This window comes from Ambystoma mexicanum, chromosome 3p (genome assembly GCF_040938575.1).
Source record: "Ambystoma mexicanum isolate Mex_15411 chromosome 3p, UKY_AmexF1_1, whole genome shotgun sequence".
In the NCBI taxonomy this organism is placed as follows: Eukaryota; Metazoa; Chordata; class Amphibia; order Caudata; family Ambystomatidae; genus Ambystoma; species Ambystoma mexicanum.
The window spans coordinates 1,133,052,726-1,133,077,939 of record NC_090925.1 but is presented as its reverse complement, the minus strand read 5'-3'; the positions used below and the strand labels follow the sequence as shown (position 1 = coordinate 1,133,077,939).

General features: G+C 45.6%; 1 long non-coding RNA gene across 1 annotated transcript in view; it reads right to left on the bottom strand.

Moving 5' to 3' along the window:
• The window catches only part of LOC138581306 (uncharacterized), a 278,360-nt gene that overhangs the window by 151,823 nt on the left and 101,323 nt on the right, over nt 1–25,214 (bottom strand). The window lies entirely within an intron of this gene.

The following is a 25,214-nucleotide window of genomic DNA, read 5'->3' as shown; positions in this document are numbered from 1 at the left end:
GGCACGAAAATTGTAGTTGGGACTGGAGCGCTGGCAGTGGTCCCTTCTTGTGTTTATGAGGATATTGGGTGGGGTAGTGACTCCCCACATATAGAAAGGAGTGCCGCGCTGGTTGGTCCGGATGGCGATTTCATGTACGGGGTCTGGATTTCCTATGAATTGACGTTATAGATCAATGAGTAGATGAGGTTCCCTGCTAATTGAGCGTTTTAGTTCAGTGAGTGGATGATAGTTGGCTGGTTAAGGTCCCCTGGTGAGGAGCGTATCACACGTGAGGCGACGCTGCGTGTGCAGTCCAATTATAAGAGTTTTTATTGTGGTTTACCTTGTTCCAGTTGAGACAGGAAGACAGCTGTGGGGATTGTGGGGTTTTATTTTGGGATTTTTGTGGGGTTGGGAGAAATGGGTTATTGTTCTGTGTATGCACATTTGTCTGTTCATTTGCACTGTGTTTTTAGTTTGGTGACGTCACCTTCAGATTGATGCATAGGACACAAAGTTTTGATGGTGAGGAGATAGTGGTGTGGTTTTGGATTTGGAGAATAGGTGACCCAGAGGCGGTGTGTGGAAGACACATGCGCAAGATTGTGGGGGTGTGCCGGAGAAGGCAATGGTTTGGTGAAGATGGGCTGCACGTGGAGTGCACTGGCTAAGGTGCGGAGCCAAGAAGGCTCACAGAAGTTGAAAAATGTTCAATTATCTTCTAACTTTTGCTCCCTGAACAGCGGACTATCGATATTTTCAAATTGAATAGAGGTAAAATGTATCACACAATACAGAAATGACTCCCCTTCACCTGTTGTGTAGCACACAGCTCCCATGCCGAAATAAGTCAGTAAAACATAGTGTGCAAAGATTCAAAAGTACTGAAGGTAAATTAAAAAAGACCATGGCTGCTCATAGGCGGCTTCTCCAGAAGCGTGCAGCAATCGCTAAGGACACACATACACAGCACTTACACGGGAATAGCTTTAAAAGCACATGGCTACAGTTGAACTGTGTGCACGAAGGAAAGGGAAGATGCGAGGGGTCAGCTCATGCTGAACCAGCACGAGCAGAGGGAAGAGGGGACTCACCCTTCTGAACCTCTGTGAGTGTAATATTTGATGACACAGATGGTAAGCAAGGAATGCATTGCATGAGAGAACTGAAAACAGCAGAAGGACATTTAAACACCACACACACACGCACAAGAATAACAATAGCAGTGTCAACAACCACCACAATATGCACCGCCCATGTGGGGAGGATATATGGGGCAGGACGGGATGATTTCAGCAGACACCACAAGCACCAACGCAGGCACTGTCACCACTACATGTACAGACACAACAAATGACAGCATCACTACCCCAGGACTGACAAGAATCACAACACAGGGGCACTGCACAGCAGCCAGCACCCATACAGAACACTGACACAATAGCAATGGTACCAGTTACATGACTGGGAGGGGTCTTCCTGATGGGAAACAAACCTTTCAAAGGACATAGATTGACATTATACTGCTAATAGGACAGCCCAAGACAAACTTGATTTGACTCACTCTGCCACACACACTCATGCTCCACCTCCCCGACAGAGCGGGCGAGACGCGCGCCGACACACACACTCACGCACACTCAATAATGCAGAGGACAATTGCATAGGGGTGGTGATAGGTATCAAAACATTTTCTTTTCTGGGTGACAGTGGGGCGACTAGGCCATGCATTAGGGAAGAGACATTTGTGACATCATGAGCAATGTGGATATGACCACCTTATTAACAGAGAAATCCATAACTTGTTAAACACCAGGCATACACATGTTGAAAGTAAGGAAGATTGTTTAAGCATAATGGGGGTGCACGGTACAGAGGGGGGTGCATGATGATAGCGCATCACAAGAGAGTACATTTAGCTACATTTTGAGCACACATCTTTCAGCGAGGAGACTGGGCTCATGAATACACGAATAACACAGAACAATTAAATGAGACACACAAGGTGGAAGAAGGTGCACTTGAGGGGGGAGGCCTACATTTCATTGACAGTTCACCATGGGAGGAGAGAAATGGAGGTAAAGGGTGGATGATCCATGTTCCCAACAAAATGAATTTGGCGACAAAATAACAGTGCAAGTGGTAATGCCACTAGCGCTTTTTGAAAATAGCACTGGCACAAATGCGTTAGCCAACACACATAGGGAAAGAGGTCATTGCTGCACGAACCGGAGAATGATGGTTGTATTAAAATTTGAGAGCAGATAATGGGGGGAGAAATATATTGTTTAAATGTAACAGTAATTATAGTAGTGGAGTAATAAAATACTAGACTAAATGAGTAATTAACAGAGTAGGTAGGATTTAAAAAGTGGACATGGGGTGGGATAGAGAGAATGGGAGTAAATTGTGAGGGTTGGGGTTGAAAGAAAAGAGGAAATAAATAAATAAATAAATACAAAGAGGGGGGAGAGACAGGTAGCGAATAATTGGTAGCGAATTTCATTAGTACCAGCTTAAAGTGCCTGCAGTTCACTGCGAGGCACGCCCTGAGATGTTGAGAGAGGAGCCATAGAAAAAAAAAAAGAAAAAAAAAAAAGAGATTTAAAAACCCTGCGATTATCTTAACTAAGTAACATGGCCCACTTAATTTAGAAACACAGCCACCCTATATGACAAATTTACCACCCTGATGTTTCCCTATTTATCTTGTCAGTGCCTGATGCCCCACGGGACAAAGGCACGCACTATAAATAGCTTACAATAAAAGCACAGTAAATATAAAGATCCAAAGGCCCATTTGTACACTAGCACCTAAATTGCGTATATATGATCCAAGTGTGTAATGAGTATCTTCACATAAATTAAGTGCCTACCCATTTTCTGGGTACATTTCGAATTGTGTAACAATTTACAGTCAGACCGCCATTGAACGCCACCAGGTGGTGACAGGATGGTGCATAGGTGTACCATTGGCTCCTCCCACTAGGACACTGAATAGTGTGAGAGTAGTGCAGAGAGGTTAGGTCAAGAAATTGAAGAATATGTAAATTCTCAGGTCTCAAGCGCTTCCATTTCATTTCTCGCCAGATATAAAGGACCCAGGGCAGGCCTGAAGACAACGGACAACCAACACCCAATGGCTATGGACTACAGTGGGACATTTTCCCCTCCTGACAGACTTTGTTAGAAGTGTAAGGCGTCAAGCCCTACAAAGCGGTGGCCACCCTGGCAACGAGGGAGCAACGATCAACAGGGCCAACGCAAGAGATTTTCATGAACTGCAAAATAGCACGAACACTCCCGAGTTAGGGAAACATGGCCATCCTATGGTCCAACGCACACTAGCAACTAGAATAGGGACTGACACACGCATTTCCAAAGTTTAATTGAGTTTCATATTACATTTTGTGCACCTACAGCTGTAACACTGTTTTGTTGCTTCTCTTTTCCCCGCACATGCAGGTTGTTGCGTATGTATGCTGTTAGAAATGTGTAGGAAATTTCCTTAATATTATCTTCCATTAGAAACTGTGAGGCCTACTGATTAAAACATCGTGAAGCATTCCCCACTCAATTGCCCACCCTATCAAGAACCTCAGACCCCTTAGAGCATGTTTCCCGGAAGTATATTTCCTTGCTTCCATTGAATAAACAGCCCAAGATTTTCCCTACCCATATTGAGAAATTTTGAAAACACGAAATGTCCAGGGGGAGGTTTGATTTTTGCCCTTAGTGATTGTTTAGTTCGCGGAGCTTGAGGTTACTAACAAATACTAACGTATTAACACCTTTCTTGCGATTTTCAGGCGGGCAACTTTATCATCTCACCAGCTGCAAGGACCCAGCAGCGTAAGTGGTTATGGGCACGCAAATAAGGACTTTTACCTTCACGATGGGACTATTAATGATGAACGAAATAATGGGGGTGGTAATTTGAAAATTATATGTAATAGTGAGCATTACCGCTGTATCCCCTGCTAACATTCCCTAACCTAAGCAGGAAGAATTACGGCGTCAGTGGGTAAGGAAAAGCTGCTGCTAAAGTAAGGAGAGTTAAGGGCAGACACAAAGGGAGTAAAACATACACATAACACACATAGCAGAAGTGACCAACAACATGCACACATGTACAAAATTGGTAGGGACACCACTGGAGAGAGCTGTCCTGACTGTTCTTTAACATATGCCGGAAGAGAATTGATTACAACAGAAATTACTACAGCAGAGCACGACGCCCATGTATCCCAAGGTGCGAAGAAGATTGCAAGGGAAGACAGCAACATTAAGATTGATAAAAAAAAAAATAATAATAAATAAATAAATAAATAAATAATAAAAGAAGAAAGAAAAACAAAAAGAGAGAAGAAAAAATAAAATAAAAGAGACAAAAAATATGATAAGTGCCTAACGGAGTGAGACAAAAGAGCGAAGATGGTCACTTGGGTGGAGAATGAAGAAGGACGTATACTGTTAAGGTACCAGCGTTATGTTACCAGCACAACAGTGACAAGAAGTGGACAATCATTCTGGATGCAAGAAGGTTGAGAGAAGTTGCGAGATGAGAGCAGGAACATCACTGCTTATGGACTACTATTGAGCACATGCATCTACAGATCAAGAGAAACTACCACTGAATTGGGGAGGAGAGTGTTCATTGGTGCGCATCAGCATGCCCTTGTTGGTGATGACCAAGGAAGATGTGAAGAGTGACACATTCACCAAGATGGAAAACAACGGAAGAAGAGAAACAGACAGAGGAGTAAAAAGAGGGGGGAATTACTTCTCGAGCGAGACAGAAGAACGATTGGGTGAAGCACCAGCATACTAAAGAATGATCAGAAAAAATGCATCTGAAAAGAGAAAGCAAAGAACTAGCTAGTGCTTGCATGGTAATGGATGACATCGTGACTGCCTGGTTGATTGAAGGTGATAACGGAAGGACTAGTACCGAGCACAGCATCATTGTGCAAGATAGAGATACATTGCAAGATGTAAGAGAACAACAGAAGAAGACATCGGAATGCAAATAAGAGACATGGTGAAAGGAAGAGCCGGACTAAGATAGCGGTGTGCAACATGGTTCCAGCAGTAATAAAGGTGGCCACTCCCTGTGATCAGAGGAAGTACGAAGGGAAGTGAGTGTGGTGGAACACAGAAGGAGAACACTCCTATATGTACTGTTCATCAACAACAATGCAAAAAATTGTGGACACTTCAAGGAATTGACAAAGATATGCAGACCGGAAGGAGGTGAATGTTGCTTGGTGGTGTGGTCGACAAAGTCGATCAGAGGAGGTACTGAAGAGGGAAAATCGAGATCAAACCCATGCCCCCTCACCCCAGGCGCATATATAGAAGAACAGCAGGAAGAACAAGGAGCGCACTTATCATTTGAACCAGGCCCCAGCGCACCCATGGGTGACAAATATGCTGAAACACACCCACTTCACCAACAGTGCAACTTCCATGCTACATTAGAATCAATGCTGCAATATCAGAATCTACAAACATAAAAATCCCTGTTTAAAGGCTTGCAAATGCCTATATGAATTAACATGGTCTAATTGCACAGTGTAAAGCCATGTTTCAGGAAAATTACAGCCAAGTTCATTTCTCTCACTGAACACTGGCTGCAGAAGCCTTCAGCAACATTCCTCAGCTGCCAAGGCCGCACATTCAAGATAAAATTGCTTTCTGCAGACAAACATTCCTCGCAAAACCCCCGAACTGCCAAGGCCGCACATTCAAGATAAGACTGCCACAAATGCGAATAAATCACGGCAACCCAGTGTGTTTTTTTTTTCTTTCTGGGAAAGAAAGACATTTTCTCAAGGACTCACACAACATTTGAAACATAAATTGTAACAAGAATGGCGCAGCCCAGCCAATCTGCGCCCAGAGCCCAGGTGCAAACTGCTTTCTTCAGCTAAAAAGTTATGGGAACAAAGTCATAATGTAACAGGTTAGAATTAGGTAATGGGGGCTGGCACTGCTAAATCAACCCACTGACGCAGACAGGCTAACACCCAATTGTCAAGTTCTCTATAAGGGCTACATAGGTAACCTATCACTTAGCAGCCAATAGCAGGAGGAGATAGGTTTCTGGGAGCTGATCCAATTCTGTGAGGTCAGCCTGCAGTGTGATTACAAAGCTGGCTTGCAAGGCAGCCCCGGGGGAGACGGCGTCTGAACTCGCGATGTGCACGATGCTCTGTGTGTTTTTTTTCTTTTTGCTGCCCAGAAATAAATGCAGTTTGGAACATGCTGCTGCCTGCTTGGGACTCTGTTGCATTTCTGGGGGCCATATGGGAGGTGTTGGGGTCTCCCATAGCTGGTGAGGGTATGGCTGCTGGCCCCCCACTGCCCTGGTGAGGGTCCAGCTTCTCCCCAACAACACGAATAAACACAAAGTGGCAGAATTGTAAATCAAAATGTGTTGTCTATGCCATCATCTGCACCTGCAACCGTAAATACATTGGCAGCACAATTAGAGAATTGAGAACAAGGATCAGAGATCACCTAGGACTGCTTAAATCACAAGATGCAAAATATCTTCTGACTCCAAATTGGCAAGAAAAACATCAGCTCGACAAAATAGATGACATCAAATTCATGGGACGCAAAATCATCCAGCCTGATCACAGAGGAGGGGACAGAGAACTAAAACTGAGACGAGTTGCTAAACTTATCTGCAAATACAGATGTGCCTGTCTAGGCTTGAACTCTCATCATGAACTGAATGTGTTTCTTTAAAATGACCACACATTTAATGGATACAGAGCCCTCTCCACATCCATATCCTGACGTACATCCACCTATGGCCAACACAGCTTCCACGATTATGTGTCAGCCACGGCCCTTACTTCGTAAACGTGCCCCATGGTAATAACCTTAATTACCAGTGCCAGATCTGGTACAATCCTAGCCACACGTATTACAACCACCTTCAGACTCTCAGACTCAGCCATTAACCAGCCGACAGCCACCCTAAACCATCATGTCCCCTTCCAATCATCAGCAAGTAACACTGGGCAGTCTCTCAATCTCACCCATGACCGTCTGTAAATCTGCATACCTTGATCTCCACACTAATTAAATTGGCACTGAATATTAATCAGGTCCAGCCCTACTCTGGTACAGTATGGGGTGGGCTCCACCACCTTCTACTGAGGGACAAACATACCCAGCATACAGACTGCCTCAACCAACCCCTGACCAAGCTAACTTGGCTACTCCCCATGCAGAGGTCCGATACGTCCCCACAACGACTGCCAATTGGTTCTCCCGCACAATAATACCCAGCAGCCAATGATCGGCTTACTCCTTCTAGCCAACCATATGCATGGTTTATTTAAACACTTCGCTAATGGTGGACAGGATCAAAAGATTGCTTTTGCCACATATCCTGCCCAACAGAACCACCTTGGCTCTCAAGGTAAGCGCTATTATGCCCCTGGACTGGCAGCACCGGGCTACCTTCTCTGCACTTGCCACCTCCCTTAGCCTGAAAGGCCTTCTCATTCCAACTCCCAGACGGACCACTCACACCTTGCTCTCCAGCCTAGTGCCAGCATGTCCTGCCCCAACCCAGCACCATGCACCTTGACAATTGCCACCATGTGTAGTCTGACTACACCCCAGGCATTGTTTTCGATCGGAACGGCCCACCGTGCTGACTAGATTTCATCCCCCAACGGAGCCCGCACTTACTCCCACACATCTGCGTTTGCAACGCAGCGGCTCAGACCTTAGCTACTACTCCACTGTGCCCTTAAAACACACTGACTCTCCGTGAGGTATCCAACCTTAGACATTACCCACGGCCCGGGTGAAACATACTTAACAACCCTGCAAATCCACTACTACACCCTTCCTACGCCCGTCCCCAAGCGAGACAGTCACATATTCTTGTTGCTACATTACCAACTTTGGCTCATGATGCCACCCCACCGCCATCCAATTCAGTCGCCCATGAGCATCACACCACCAGCTGCACCCATTGTGTCCCATCAGCACAAGCCCAGCCCCATCCCTCCACCACACCTCACCGCCTGAGCACATTAGCGCACCAATGATGCACTGACCAATATTCAAGTCCTGCTTCACAGGACCATCCTATATCAGTCCATCTAACTTCTTGACCACTCCACCCGCGCCACAGCCTGCAGCCAGCTGGCTATCACACTAGCATCTAATCAATATATTCCACCACTCAAGTCCTGCTTCACAGGTCCGGATAGGTGGCTTTAACCAGCTATTATCACCACTTTGTGGCTTTTCAGCTTCCTTAATCAAGGACGACCACATTGCTCTTACTCTGGAAAGGACCCCTTGCAACCAGCAACTACAAACACCATAACATAGTCGATCTGTGCTAACCAACCTTCTCATTTCTCTTCTCTTTGTTCCTCCTTGGTGCACAAAACTGACATATAAACCAACGGGATTTAATAATTGAACTATTAATCTTCTGTAAATGAACATGTATGTCTATTACTGTCACCTCACCACCCACCTCACTATTCACAATGCATTTATGAATTATCTATATTGTTTTTTAGTTCATCAATGTTTTACAACCTTGTTGCGTCACATTAATTCACTATGTCACCATACACTTGCACATCACCACACATGCACAGCCTTGATAAAGACTTCAGTCGAAACTCGTGTTGGCTTTTTTCCCCATGTGACCAGCACTACACCTGCCAAGTTAACCACTAGCACTTACGTGCTCAATAAATCAAGACTTTGCAACAATTCAAGGTGTACTGACCTCTTTCAAATCAATCTATACCAACAAGATGTGAATGAAACCCAGCACCAATACAAACAGGGTTTTCCTACCGACTCTCGTACCTACACCCTTTGGGAATTAGTGAGCTTGTCCCAAGCAAAGCCTGTACCCGGCAGCAGGATCAAACCTACCCTTCAATTAGACCAAACATAGCGCAGGAGTCTGCCTTTCCTCTAAGCTCACAACTCCAATAACGTATCTTGCTTTATGATGCCTTCACACCTATTGCCATGCTAGTTCTCCTTCAGGTAGATCTGATCTTCCATGTGGAATCTCTGAAAAAGGCCCTCCAAATACTGTGCATCAGAAACCATCAATGGACTTAAATTCCCACAGCCACCTAAATTAGCAGTTAATATCAATGGACTTCAATTCCCACAACCACCTAAGTAATGAGGCGAGGAGGATGAAGGAATTGATACAGAGCAGCAAGCGTAATGAATGTGCTAGTTGTTAGATGAATCACCCGTGTGCAGAACCTTTAAAAGTGGGAACCAAATGATGAGAGTGAGCTCAGAATACAGCTTCTCCAGTGAAGCTGGATGGAGGCTGGAGGCACGAGCCGGTGTGTGGAAGCTGGAGGCACAAGTCGGTGTGCCGAAACTGGAGGAGTGAGCCTGTGTTGCAGAGCAAGGGGGCTATGCGGCACAGAAGGAAATAAATGTGGTGTGAGGTAGGTGGGCCGTGCAGATGCCAGGATCCGCTAGAGGATCCCTGGGCATCCTAAAGCCAGGATTAGCATCAGGGTCCTTAGCGGGAGCCAAAAAGAAGCCAGCATGCAGAAGCGGTGCCACGAGAAAGCCTGGAGAGATGTCAGTCACCCAGCATGCGGCAAAGGTTCGCTGCGTAAGCACAAGCAGGCCCGAAAATGCTACAGAGAACTGGTCAGTCTACCAAAGTAGAGTGGGGACCGTGGGGTGTTTTGGTGACTGCGCCAACGAGAAATAGAACAAGTGAAATGACAAGAAGATTACTTTTATGAAACAAAAGGCCAGAAGATTTTTAACATTGTGAGATTATGGAAAGTAAAGTACAAGTAATAAGAAGATTGCTTGTGCATTGAAAGGGCAGAGTGCCAACCCAAACCCCAATTAGAAGTGAATATAAATTTGGGGAAAGCTTAAAGGAACAGTAAAACAAGAAGATCTATCAAGCCACCAAGACAGGTATATGCTACTTGAATGGAAAGACAAACTATGAGATAAAGGGAAGTCCTGGTAGGAGAGTACACCAGGCAATTGTGAATGCAAGAGAAATCCTGGCAGGATAGTACACCAGGCAGTTAGTGTGCTAAAAGAGAAGTCCTGGCAGGAGAGTACACCAGGAAATTGTGAATGCAAGAGAAGTCCTGGCAAGAGAGTACACCAGTCAGCTGGAGTGCATAAAGAGTCCTGGCAGGGGAGTATATCAGGCAAATTCAAAACCTACAAGGAATGTCAAGCAGAAACAGTGTCTGTTAAACAAAGAAGGAACTTGTGCTAAAAGAAGGAACTTTTGTTTGAACAATTTTCATCTAACAGGATTGTTGTGGTCCAAGGAAGACCTAAAGAACCATTAGACCCAGAGACATTTGTGATACCAGTGAAGAATCCAGGGAAAGGGAATCACCCTCTGGAACTAAAGTCTTTTCATTCTTGGGGAACACTACGTTGGAGCTTTTCTATTTATATTTAAGAACACTTTTGGCAAATACCAGGGTAAAGACATTTCCCTTGTCACTTTATTATTTTCTTTTTGTGTGAGGGTCAGGATAGAAGAATGTTTGGTCACAAGGACGGCTTCTGATTTATGACATCCTGACAAAGACAGATACTTAGTTTGGGGTTTTAGGTAGGGAATAGCCTCTTTAGAATAGGGTCATAAATGCATTTTCCCAACCTATTTCAGTTGAATAACCAAAAACATGACAACTTTGTGTCCGGCTTTCATTTCTGATGCCTCACAATACAGTCAAAGGTTTGCAATGAAGTAGCAATAACTTACGAGGCTATATCTCAGAAATTGTAAAAGATATCAAAATGTTCCTTACATGAACTTCTCTATTCCTTTAATCATGTTTAACAAAAAACCTACTTAGCAAATTTGTCATCGAACGACCCTAAAAAGCAGTAACAGCTCAAAAACAAAATTAGTATCCGGAAAGGCGCCCATCTTGCATTAATGACATCACACAGGCCCTCTGCCACAAATTCAGACAAAACACTTGGTAGTACATGATTGTATGCTTCATTATCAATGCATCCCCAGAAGGCATACCTTTCCTTCATTCAAGATCCCACAGACTAGGTTACTGTAAACAGATGGCCCACAACTGTTAGTTGATTGTCTCAAACACCATCCTCACTCCTGTTCCAACCTCCCCAAAAATGAAATCAGAGCAATCCTGCAATTATTTGAATTTATCCTAATAGGACATTGAAAGTGGTTATGAAATCTGTCTGGTTAGCCATCTGAAGCCCAACATTTGCATCTTGGCTGTGATATTCTCACTAAGTCTGTAGCTAGCTAAGAATATTGAACATTTTGAGTTTTGTTGGTGCTTTTATAAAATAAAAAACATCTCAATAGCGCTTCACTTGAATTTGATGGTAGAAACACAGTTGCTCTACTTTATATTCAATTAAATTAACTATTGTAAGGCTTTTGTAAGTGCTTTCATTTCTAATTGTTTATTATTATTTGTTAGCAGACAGGGGATGTGAACATGGTCCAAATCTCTATATATAAATGTCAAACTTTGTCTGTGGGTTTGTGGTGGGATTTGTGGGTTTGAGGGTTTGTGGCTTGGTGAAACGTTGCTTCTTATACTATTCCACACCGTTTCACCAATCTGCACCACATTTTGCATAGTTGCCTGTTAGGACCCTCCGGACAATACTGGCTACATGACATTCGGATACCCCACCCCGTACTCTGGATTTCAGCACAAGTCAAAATGTGTTGGTGGGTTTGTGGCTTGGCGAAGCGTTGTTGCATATACAATTCCACACCGTTTCACCAATCTGCACCACATTTTGCATAGTTACCTGCTAGGACCCTTTCGGACATTACTGGCTACTTGACATTTGGACACCCCACCCCTTTCCCTGAATTGCAGAAAAAGTAAAACATTTTTGTAGTTTTGTGGCCTGCCGATGAAGTCGTAAACCATGCTCACCGAGAAGGGAAACAAAAAATGAATGGAAGGGGTAAAAGGTGAAGGCTGGTAGAATTCCAGAATTTTCCAAATGTTTGCTGCATCAGGTTAAATTAATTTTCCAGAGAATGTTTGCGAGAAGGTGCCTGCCGACGAAGCCGTAAACACTGTTCTCCGGGAGGGGAAACAAAAAATGTTGTTTCCAAACAAGCTTTACAATGCCGTCAACCATGTTCACCGGGAAGGGAAATAAAAATGTTTACCACTTCAGGTGACATTACTTTTCCAGGGGATTTTTTGCAAGATGGTGCCTTCTGATGAAACGTTAAACCATGTTCATCGGGAAGGGAAACAAAACATTTTGTTTCTCTACTGGTAGCAACACAAGGAACAAAACACGGGACCTTGAAAAACTTGTTTTGAGGCCCTAGGACGCACGGTTTACGAGAAGTCTACAGGATATGCACCTCAACAAACTGGACCATGCCAGGGTGAGGTGGAACAGTGACCTACCAGGGATGTCAGGTGGGGTCACCAGAGGTCTCTCTTGCTACCTCTGTGGTCTCCCATGCTACTCACTTTTTTTTATGGAAGCACCCGGGCTGTTTCCAGTGCCATGCGGCTCTTGAGTGGCTGAATTTCTTGTTCAGGCCTCTTTAAAAAAACAGGGGGTACCACAAGTGTAACACTTTGAGCAGTGACCCTAAATAAGAAAGAATAGTAATAACAAATAATTTGTCTTTTTGGAATTCTATACAATAATTGCTAGTCTCATTAAAGATTTATTTCAGGCACATTTTAGGGGGCGAGTCACTGATTCAGTCTGTTCTTAAACACCTCAAAATCACAATGCAGACAAAAACTTCCAAAAAGTATTTAGAGTAGAATAAGCATCGATTTTGTACTAAGTATTTTGCTTTTCGCAAGTTGCAGTTATAGCATTTTTTTTCTTGTGTTGTCTCTGTTAAGATCATCACAAGACATTCCATCTCGGTGTCCTCGGTCACTTGACAAAATCCTTGTGCCTAAAAGCTTGTGCACGATGTAGAAATGTTTGACCATAGCACATGAATTGGCCCTTGATTTCATTGTGCCACAATTAATGATTTATTGTAATGTGTCTATCTTTCCGATCTCAATGGCATGCTAACCAGGATGTTTGTTTGCATGTATGAGGTGACGAGTGCAAAGAGTATGGGGTGTCATGTGAGTGTCATGTGAGTGTGCTGCTTTCCCAGCGCTACTCTAAATTTTTTAATACACAGTTATGAACCCTCCCAATGGTAAGCATTTTGCCAACCGCTGAAGCCTGAAAAGTAGATCCACGCAGGCTTGACATGTGGCCAACTTTGCACCAGACCTGCAGATGAACTGGCCTACTGTTAAATCTCAGTTACCAGTTTAATGCACTGGCATAACAAGGGCCCCCGCAGCGCCCACGGTGCGGGGGCCCCACCTGCACATGTCCTGGGACCAGGCCCACAGAAAAAAAAAAGAAAACGAAATTTGTTTTCTCAAAACAAAAAAAAGTTTCGTTTTGAATTCACTCTGCATTAATAAAGAAATTATTTCTGTAGCAGAAATAATTTCTTTATGAAGGCAGAGTGACCACAAAAAGAAACTTTCTTTTTGAAGGCTGAGGGCTCCCCCCAACCCCGGACATGGAAGACCCTAGGCTGGAGGGCTCCACCACATGGGTGAGCCCTGTGACTTCAAAAATAAATAGCTTATTTATTTATTTATTTATAAATAGTATAATTTCTTTATGAAGTCACTCTGCCTTCATAAAGAAATTATTTCTGTTATGGTTTGGTCCTTAACTGAATAATTTCTTAATGAAGTTATGAAGTTAGAGTGACTTCAAAAAGAAACAATGGGGCTCATTCTGACCATGCCGGCCCGGAAACAACGGTGCTGGTAATCTTACCGGCGCCGTTGTTTCCGACCGGCATATTACAGGTCTACCTGTTGGGGCCGCTGTGCCCGACAGATCTGACCCTGCCGGGCACAGCGGCCATGGTAGGCAGACCCGTCATTGAAGTATCGGCACTGTTAACAACGGTGCCAGTGCTTCTGTGACCCCAATCCCATGGAGTCCTGTGGGACTCCACAGGAATGGGGATTACCGAAATTACTGGCGCCTGACATCCCAGCAGCTGGACTTGGAAGAGCCTGGTGGCACCAGGAAGTCAGGCACCAGTATTTTTTTTACAGGTCTGGTGGCAACCCACTGGTAGCACCGGCACGGTTCCCGCCGGACCCGTAATGAGCCCCAATTTCTTTTTGAAGGAATATGGCTTCCCTCAAACCCATGACATGTGTGAGTGTATGGTGAAAGGGTGCACACTTAAATGTATAGGTGGCTGCCTGTGTGAGTGTATGGTGAAAGGGTGCACACAAATGTATGGGTCGCTGCGTGTGCGTGTGTACATGTACGGTGAAAGGGTGCACACTTAAATGTATGGGTGGCTACCTGGGTGTGCCTGTATGGTGAAAGGGTGCACACTTAAATGTATGGATGGCTGGGTGTGTTTATGTTGAATGGTGTGTGTGCTTCTGTAGAGGGACACAACAAAACCTACATTTCGGGGGGCTAACCCTTCAAATGTTGGGGGTGATGCTAACTCCACAGGTGGTGGGGAGGGGCAAACTTATTTGTGTGGGGGCATCTAACTTCTTTACGCGTTTTAATGAGACTATTCTAGTGCAGCTTCAATGTTACAAGCAGTTAACTCTCTCCTTTACATCTCCTTTCCCTCTTTACCCTTCCAATCACTCCCATGGCATGCAAGTACTAGACCCACATCGCGATTTCAATTGGCTAAAATATTTGGCATTTGAATGCAGGTACTAACAGTGAAATGCTTTACAATGGTAATTGCTGGGCCCTTATTAACAGCAAAACCCCGTTTAACATCTGTGTCCTGTTGTGTCCGGCAACTGCTCTAAAGGTCAGCCAGGTCGAGTCAACATAGCCCAAAATGTCAGGGGCGGGGAGTACTGAAGCCCAGTCAACTCAATGGTGTTGTCCCACTACTTGTACAAGTACAAGCCTTGATTACTCCTAGCCCTATTCTTCCTCTTCCCAGTACCTATGTATGAGGCAGTACTTGTGTACTCTGCCTCATACACAAATACTGGGATGAGGTAGACGTACATGGAGGTAATGCCTGACTTAGCTACCTGTAATCTTCATTACTCCTAGTCCCTTTCTTCCACATCCCAGTACTTAGCTAAGAGGCAAGGAGCCCCATACATAAGCTCTGGGACAAGGAAGAGGGACGTGGAGGTAATTCCTGCCCAAGGAGCTGATTTTGGAGGTTGGGGTAGAGGGTGGGAGGGAGAGGGGATGTTTGGGGGGGGGCGGGATTGTACGATAAAACGTAATAGTTTTCCATGTCCAGGCTAATCAGGCATGATATGTGGTATTAGTGGCTAAAGAGGCATTTTGGTGCAGCCATTCGAGTCATTCATCAGTTTGGTTTGACTTGCTTTTAACTGGGAATTTCTCATAAAGCAGTCCTGCTAAGTGTAATTACCTGGATAGATTGGCATTTGGGTGCTGCCACTCTAGCCATTTCTTAATGCAGCATTGTATATTTTTCTGGGCATTTGTGATAAATTGATATGATAAAAGTCATATATAACGCGTCTGTACACAAGTGTTTCTATGCGCGACAGGACAAGGGAGGGAAGATAGAGGAAGACAAATGATCTCACTAGGCCTTGTGTCATTGTGAGAATGAGAGGTGCAAGAGGAAAGGGAGGGGGGAAGTGCAAGGGAGAGGGGAGGGGAAACCAGGGTTGCAATGCTCTGAGTAAGTGCAGCCAGGGCAGCACGGCTATGGGTAGTGCAAGGAGAAGAAGGTGCTGCAGGGTTACAAATACTGCCCCTATGTGCATGGAAGGCACGGAGACAGTGCAAGGGTGACCGATCAAGAAGGAGCCTGAATTCAGGGAGACACTGAGGGTATCCAAGCAACTAGTCTGTACAGCAGACAGGTAGGTCAGCAGGAGAGGGAGAGAGAGAAAGCAGAGGAGAAAAGGAAAGTTATGAGCTGCTTCCGAAACATCAGATGTTCCGGCTCAAGTTTGAAGGGGCAGGGAGGCCATTCCAGAGGGAGGCACCAGCAGAGGAGAGAGATCTATCCCCCGCTCTCTGCATGGAGAAGCGTCTGACCCTTAGAGAGTTGGAGGTAGATGAGCGAAGGGCTCGAGAAGGAAGGTATTTTGGAAGAGAGCGTTGGATGTAGTGCGGGCCCCGGCCCCAGAAAGCCTTGTGGACAATGCAAAGAGTCTTGAACTTGATCCTTTCAGCCACCGGGAGCCAGTGGAGAGATTTGAGGGCTGGAGAGATATGATCCCTGGGCTTGAGGCCAAGGATAAGTCTTGCAGTCCTGTTCTGGATTAGTTGCAGTTGATGGAGAGTAGAGGAAGGCAGAATGAGAAAGAGGCTGTTGCAGTAGTCCAGCCCAGAGAGAACCAGGGCTATGGAGACAGTGAGCTTCTGGTGGAAAGTGAGAAAGCGAAGAGTCTCTTTGAGGAGGAGCAGCTGGTAGTGGAACTTCCTGGTGACATCTGAGATGTGAGGAGAGAAAGAGAGTGGCAATAAAGATGACACCAAGGTTTTTTGCCTTGCAGGAAGGTGACGGAAGAGGGTCCAAGGCAGACGGCCAGATTGAGAGAGGGAAAGTTGGTGCCAGGGTCCCAATGAGAAGGATCTACATCTTACTTGCATTAAGGCAGAGATCGTTGGAGGGGCACCAATCCTGAATTGTGGATAGACAGTGTGGAATGAGCGAGAGAGGAGGCTGAGGGGAGCCTGAAGGAAAGCTGAGGTGTCCGCATAACTCTGAAAGTTAGAGGAGAAGGTAGAGATCAGGTGGGCCAAAGGGGCCAAGTAGAGGTTGAAAAACCAGGGTGAGAGTGTAGAACCCTGGGGAATGCCACAGGTAGAGAGAGGTGGCAGAGAGATTGGGACCAGGTTGGAGCTGGGAGGGGGGGAGCGGTCCAAGAGGAAGGAGGTCAGTCACTCCAGGGCCTGATCCGTGATGCCCAGGCTCTCACAGAGTCGATTGATCAGGATGGCGTTGTTGACCGTGTCAAAAGCAGAGGAAAGAAGGAGGGTGAGGACAGAAGGAATGTTGGAGTCAATGTTAGAGAGCAGATCTTCACGGGTGTTGAGTTTCCAGGCCTCTGGCAGCTTTGAAGCCAGACTGATGGTCATGGAAACAACCAACAGATTCAGTGTGGAGAGTAAGCTGGGAGATGGCAAGATTTTCCAAGAGTTTGCCCAAGAAAGGGGTGATGGAGATTGGGCAATAGTTTGCCGGGCAGGTAGTATCAGCAGACGCCTGCTTGAGGAGTGGTTTCACAAGGGAGTGCTTAAGGGGAGAGGGGAACATTCCCGTGGCTAAAGAGTGATTACAGAAATCAGCCAAGGCTAGATCGAGGGTGACAATATGGTCCTTGATGGTTCTGGAGGAACAGGGGAGCACCTGTTTGAACGACGCTTTCATAGATCGGACTTGTCTAGAAACCTTGTCAGGTGTTATCAGAGATAAAGAGGAAAAAGGAGGGGGAGAGGTAGAGATGGCCAAAGAGGGCCAAGAGAGGAAGAGGGAGAGGAAGAGGAGATAAAGGATAGGATGTCCTGAGACTTAGCGGAGAAGTGAGAGGCCAGAGCCATACAGAGGGCCTTGGAGGGAACAGGGGAGGAAGAGACCACAACAGAATTGACCAGTTCATTGCAGATTTTAAAAAGTTTGGCCGTGTTGGTAGAGGCCGCGGAGACGCAGGCTTTCATGTGTGCTCTCTTCATGATGAGTGTTATTGCTTTGACTGGCATTTTGGTGCAACCAGTCTAAGTATGTCTAAATGTGGCCTGGCATGCTTTGCTGTAATGTTATTACGTGTCTACACTGGTCTATATTGTGCAGCCAGTTGGACATGTTTTCATTCTGGCATGGCATTTTTAATAGCAAAGCATTAATGTTCCTGTGCACTGTTGGTGACTTACATGTATTGGATTGGTGTTACCCTACAAAACAATTGCAAACACTGTGCCTCTATAGCCAATTTTTCTCAGAAAGTGTGCTGTACATTGCATTAAAATACATATTTATATCTTTCTTCTAGTGCAGTGTGCAGCATACCTCTTCAGCAGCACATTCATGTATATTACGCAAGCGTGACACTCTAGGTCGGCCCAGAGTGTGGTGCGACCCATGATTTGTTGCCGAGTTGGGGGGGGCCCCCTCAGCATGGCTCGCAGGGGGGGGCCCACATTTTGTGCTACGCCACTGGTTTAATGGTATCCAATACAGAGTGAATTTGCTTTATGACTTTGGGAACATTCAGCCATGTAATTTCTCATTTTACTGTAGCCTGTAAAATAGCCCTAGCTGGTAGGATAGCTCAGTATGTTCAGTGCTCGCTGCTGCGATGTGTGCGTGTTATCTGCAGGTTGCAGGTTCTAATCCTGGCCAGGCCAACTCAGCCTTTCATCCTTCTATGGTTTATAAATGAGTACCAACACAGGTTGCGTGATATTTAATGTATATTTTTTCTATATAAAGCGCTTACGTGTAAGTGCTATATAATAACACATCATTATTATTTGGCCTTGGACGTCTGCTTGCATTCACAGTAATTTGGTAATATGGGCCAATACACACTGCTATTAATGATATGGTGATCCATTCTTGTAGGAAATGTATATCACATTACAGTGATATTGTAACCATATTTTTCGTAGAGTACTTGGGAACAATGCTATGTGATGCCACTTCCTGTTTTGTCAAAGTGTGACAGCTTGCGTTCCATGGCTTTCCATGATGTCACTTCAGGGTAGGGTCAAATGACATCACTTCCTGTGATGTCATCAGAGGTCAAGGGTTGTGTGATGTCACTTCCACTACCCCTGGCATTTTGGTGAAATAACGTCCCTGAGACCTACAGGATCATTCGTTTTCAGAAATTGATGAGAGTGTTTTCATGTCTGTCTACAGAACTCATGGAGAGAACCAGTACTTCTGCTAGTCTTTTAAAAAAGTGATGGTTAATGTTTCGATTCAGGGGTTCTTCTAGCATTTTATGGGCAAATAGAGGATAAAGAGAGAATAGAGTGTTACCTGTGGCAGGCCCAGGGAATATTTTAGGTTCGGAGCTAGGTAAGAGAAACATGAAGTGGCAGATGAAGGTGTGCTGAGAGTGGACTGTAATCTCCTAGATTCCTCTGACCTATATTTTGACCAGAAAGGAAATTGGAATAAGTGGGCTGCCAGCGGGAGTTAACCTGCCTCTGTGAATGTGCGGAGAGGAGTGATGCTAGAGGAAGACTTTGGAGTGACATTGCCACTGCATGGAGCCAGGAGGCACTCGAGAATGGGGAGGGTAGAGCTTCTGGGGAAAGCTCCAAATGGAGGAGAGGTGAGGAACATCTTTCCGGATTTCATGCCAGGTTGAGGAAAGCGTGAGGTTATTTGAACAAAGAGTGATGACATAGCAAGGCGTTATATTCTGATAAGTGGCAGAGTAAACAGGGAGGAGGGGCGAGGCCATTGGGATAAATGCGAATGGCTGTAGGAAATGAAAAATGGCTCCGGAGGAGTCCTGTAACCGGAGTAGGAGTAGCCAAGGAGCAGATAGTGTGAATTGGGAACACTGCAGAAGTGGAGAGGAAGAGAGCCAAAAGTTAAACTGACATGAGTGCAGCTGGCCTACAGGCCCCACTAATGGAAGCACGAATGGGTGTTGAAGATTTGGGGCCAGGCGCCAGGATGTTGGAGCAATCCTCGATGCAAGCTGTATGCAAAACTGTATTTCTTCTTTATCCATGTGTTGAATGTGGCAGGCCTGGTCTTGTGGCTAAAGCCAGGCGAGCCCCCGCCCAAGGGCAGAGGTCATGGCTGCTTCCAGGTCAAAGGGGTCCCATTTCTGTCATGACCCGGCGAAATTGCCCCTTCTGGACCTCATGGTCATTGTCACGAAGGGCTTGTACCAAGCTCCGTGCTACGCACTAGCTTTCACGTCGTGGCACGTACTATAAATTGGTCATGCCCCTGCGGGTCCGCGCGTCTCAACGCTATCTTCGGTAGTGACCCGACGTGTGCTTACTCTCTACATTGATTTCCTTGATCCTCTTGCTTCCTTCCTTGCCTTTATCCTGTTCCCGGATTTCCCTCCCTACTTACTCGTTCTTCGCTAATCCTGGATACCCTGGAACCACGAACTTCCCGGAACTCTGAACGCGTCCTGCAACCTGACGAGGCTCGGGCGAGCCTATTCAAGACCCGAACCGTCCACAGGAAGAGTCATGCGGCCGAACAAGGGAGGTCCCGATCACAGGTGAGACGGGGGGAGATTTACGACAATTTCTGTGATTATTAGATGGTGGGAAGGCCTGAATGAGTGAGTTGAAGGTTAGGAAGACTTCTTGACATAGAGGCACATGAGTGATTTCATGTGGAAGGGAAAGGTTTATGCTTCACTTTGTCTGGAACTGAGAAGCCACTGTGGTCAGAATCAGATCCTGAGTAAGGCAGGCCATCTGAGATCCGGAGGTCAAGGACAAGGACGGAAAGGGAATCTAGGCAGTGTTCTGCTTCCCCGGTGTAGTTGCCAGTCATTTGGGCGGTTTAAAGGTTGTTTCTGATGTTAATTATTTTATGGTCTTATATGTTTAGGGGACTGTCTGCCCATATGTTTAAGTCATTTTGAAAGGGATGCTTTGAAGTTGAATACACGTAGTGCGAGGTGCACATGTCTTTCAGACACAAGCTCAGAAGTGTTTTGGATGGCTGGTAGATGACTGCAGAGGTAAATGACGCAGTTATTTATTTTACTAGCAAGTACTGGGAGGCCTAATGCTGAGGACCAGATGGATTTTTATTTGGCCCTCACTGTCACCTCTGCTTCGGGTCTTAAAGAATTTACTCTAGCTGATGGAGGGCATTTATCAGAGTTTGACAAGTTATGGCATATTACGGTTTTTATTACTGCTCCAAATTACTAATGTAGCGTTTTCAAAGCATTGAATCTTTGTCTGGGGGTAGTGACCCCCCTCCTCCCTCACCCAGCATCACCAGACCTTAGTCTGCAGGGAAGACTAGCCTGAGCTAGGGTGAAGTAAGAGGGCGAGGAAGTGGAAAAGCAGTTTACAGACATAGGGAGGGAGATAGGCAGGGCAAAATGCTTGCAATCAGTGGCGTCGCTAGGGGGAGCTGGGGGGGCATGGCCCCCCCTGTGAAACCCTGTGCCCCCCTTGTGCCCCCCTACCTAAGATGAGCAGTGACCATGTTCTCCCTCTACATTTATCTGTGGCCCCCTACTTTTGTCTTTGGCCCCCTCTGTGCCCCTCCTAAATTTGATTCCTGGTGACGCCACTGCTTGCAATAGTATGGATGAGTGCCCATTATATGTGGACTCTCTTGTTGAGAGACACAATGGAGAGGGGCATGTGTTAAGCTAAAATATGCACTGGGATTCCAAGGCACTTTTGGAGTATTACAACATAGACATCAAGCAGTATAGTGCATCTGAGGGCCAGTTGTATAGTGGGGATAAGTGGGTTACCCTGAAAACAGTTGCAGGTTATTGTGGCTTTCAGTAGGCAGGCACGAGGCCGATGCCTGAGCAGTCATGATGCCATGCCAGCAAAACGTTGAGGTTTGCTGGGTTGTTGTGGATGCTATGCCCTCCTTAGGTGGTTGCTGCCTAATTCGGGTAACAGGTGGCAGAAGGAAGGAACCCAATATTTATTCCAGACTGCACTGCACCACTTATTAACCAATTGTGGTGCTCTACTGTCCAAGCAGCAAAGGCACATTAATTCATTTAAAAGCAAACTTCAATCATAATTCGACAACGCCGCCCGCCCCCCATCTAGAGAGTTCCACTTTTTCCAGACTGCACAGTGACAGCTATTGACCACATATGTAAAACTGGACTGTACAAGCGACATAGAAGCACTACATCCACTTAAAAGCATGTTTCAACAAATTCCTGCCCAATCTAAGCAGTTCCACTATCAAAAAAAAACAAACGTTGTTCTAGCAGGCAGCAGGAAAACAAAACAAGAAGTTGTTTCCTTTGCAAAACAATACACATACACTGGTGGAAAGATATAAAAACACTATGCTTGGTAGACTAATTTAGCTCTTACAGGCCGCATTCTACAGCTTTAGTCCAACTTAACACAGCCCGTTGAATGTTACAAAATGGCCGTTCCCATCACTGAAAAGTCGGTTTTGCTCTTTTTTGTTTTAGCTCTAAGGCGTTGCATTCTCATTCTTTGTATTGGACATCTCCCCTTTAACTTTCTCAGAGGGTGTAGTATTGGAAAGAGGGAAGGCAATGCTGCATCATTTGTTGTGGTCAAAGAGGGCGCATCCAGCAGCTGCATGGTTAAGGGTGAGAGTGGGGGGTTTGCACTGCCACGTCCTGTTCCTCTGGGTGTTATATATCAAAGGGCACTTACAGCAGCTTCCAAATTAGGGGGGCACTGGTGGGGGAGGGAGGGTTATTTGTACGTTGCTGCGCTTCTGTGTACTACACCTTCTGCCCATGACATGCAGCATTTGCACAGTTACAAGTCAGTGTGGGGTATGTGTACTTCCGTGTGCTTCAGGGCGCGGCACCGTAGGGCACATACAGCAGCTACACAGTTAGGGGTGATAGTCAGATATGTGTACTGTCCCCTAATTCTGGGTGCTCTACCATAGGACACATACATCGGCTGCACAGTTGAGGGTGGGTGTGCAGTATTTGTACTGCCTTGTGCTTCTGTGTGTTGAACTATAGGGCACAAAGCCTCAGCGTTCTTAGGCCATTATGGTTGTGACTGCTTCAGTAAGCTAAGAACAAGAAGAAATTCTTAACATAATATAACATCCAAATCACATTTGAAGTTCACTCATTTCTGTTCCCTTATTCAAGCTCCCCTTCAGTCACCTTCAGTGCTTTGAGACAGGTAAGAGCCCTTACGGACTACACAAGGAACCAGCATAACAGTATGTGCGACCCGCCTCTGTTTTGGTTAATGCCTTCCTACTCTTCCCCTTTGTATTTTGAAATAGACGGCCTTGGGGCAATTCGACAGTTAGACATCCTCATGTTAGCAGTGCAAATTGACAAACCCAAACTGGCACATTAATGGCCCATCTCAGTGAAATGTGCTGCCAGTAATCTCGTGGTTGCGGGGAGCCTTTCGTACATTAGTTTTGGGAGCACGCTTTTTCGCTATTGTCCAGCCCCTCCTGAAATGCTTGGGTCACCTTTGAGAATAATTATGGATGGAATCTTTCTTTAGTTTCTGATAATTGTGTTTTACTTGCTATCTTTCACCAGAGGTCTCTGGAAAATATGTATTTTATGTAATTTAATATTTTATGAATGTGTGCTCCAGTTTAGCCACTTATTAATGGGATGTTGTTTGGAAGATATGTGAATGGGGAATTGGTGGGCCTATCAGCCAGAGGCAGCACCAGTCATGGAACAGACTATAATAGGTGGGTTAGTGGGAGACTAATGTCCATCCCATGGGACAGCATTGCTTGGCAGAAATGTGTGGAGTGCATGGAGACAGTCTGTGATCATGAACGCATGTGTTCTGGAGTGCAGGATGGTGTCATGGGAAACTGGGGGATCCAAAACATGGAATAACATTCAGAAGGGTGGGGGCAGGGCCTGTGGAAAAGGCCAAACGCCTTGAGGCACGACAGGAATCGTAGGGAATGATTTGTCCAGGTGAACTGCTCGTAGCCTACATGAGACCTAGGTCTCAGGAAAGGGGGGCATCTGTAGCTCTGAGGGTTTGGGTAGGCCAGAGTTAGGCTATGTGCCTTGAATTGAGAGAAAAAGAAGTGTTGGCATGTGGTTTGGTGAATCTGGACAAGAGTGTAGGTAGGCTAGGTAAGACATGGGTTGGAGGCATGCCTGCAAAGGTGTGCACTACTTGTGGGTTAAGGAAGTGTGAAATACAGTGGGAGGATATAGAAAGCTTGGCCACAGCAGTAACCAGGCATAGTGGGGCAGGGCTTTCTGTGGGGCATCCACTCTAGGAGGAGGTTGTTGACTTCATCAGGAGAATCAAACAAGCAGCTGCCTTTGCTTTGTCTCACATGGCTGTTGTGGAGACACCCAGGCATGTCAGCTAATACACATCAGCCCTGTCATATCTGGTGTACTGCTCACTAAACTGACACACATATGATATCCAAATGCGGTGGCTGTATAATTGTGACCACATTAGCCACCATCCCATAACCAGGCATGGCATATATTTGCAGCTTAACATACCACGAGGCTGACAGAGTTACACTGTTTTTTATGTTTTCAATCAGAAGTGCAGATGAGTAAGAAGCCACCTCTGCCTTTTGCAACGTTGTGTCCTAGCAGCTGTCAGGAATACACATGTGACATTTGAAACTGTCCTGCTGCAAGACAATCTTAGCAAAGGCACATGGGTGAACTATAATTTTGGGGTGGGGCATTATGAACGGAGGGGTCTGATTAGCAGACCTCCCTTTTAGCTAGAGAATTACCTGCATCATTTTATTACTTAAAAATCGATAAATGGTCAGCCAATCTTTCCCTTAACAGTTGGCATTCTGTCAAAGCACCCTATTGCAAAGTAAAAGTGTAAATGACTCCCTTTCCTCGGGTATTTTTCCCGACGCATTCAAAACGGTTCATGTCAAACCTCTAATAAAAAAACCTTCCCTCGACCCTCTCGAGCCCAAAAATGACTGCCCCATCTCAAACACCAGACTCCTTGCCAAACTCATTGACCGAACCGCCTACTCCCAACTAAACGCCTTTGTTGAAGCCAACAATCTCCTAGACCCCACACAATCAGGTTTCAGAGCAGGGGTGGACTGGGAACCAAAAGAGGCCCTGGAAATAATTTTCAAAGTGGCCCCATTTTACAAATTATCACCAAGCCCAAACCGTTCTCCTATGACAAAATTAGGTTACCACACAAAATGGGGCCTAGTGGGAGGCCATTCCACCCCTGCGTCTACTAACCATATAACTAAATGAAAATGACAACACTGTAATGAGTACATTTTGGTCTGTGGCTTAAAATCCCTTGTAGGTATGAATAACTAACCAAAGCAGGGTAACAAAATACAAAACGTGTCCAGTAACGTAAATTGTTAAAGAGCTCCAATTGTGTGCCATGAAGACAGCGAGGTTAAAAAAACTTGGTACCCCGGCATGGCAAAAGTCTTTGGGCAAAAGTCTTTAGGCAGATGTCAAAAGAGGGCCAATGTGTGTTGGGGACTGGCTTCT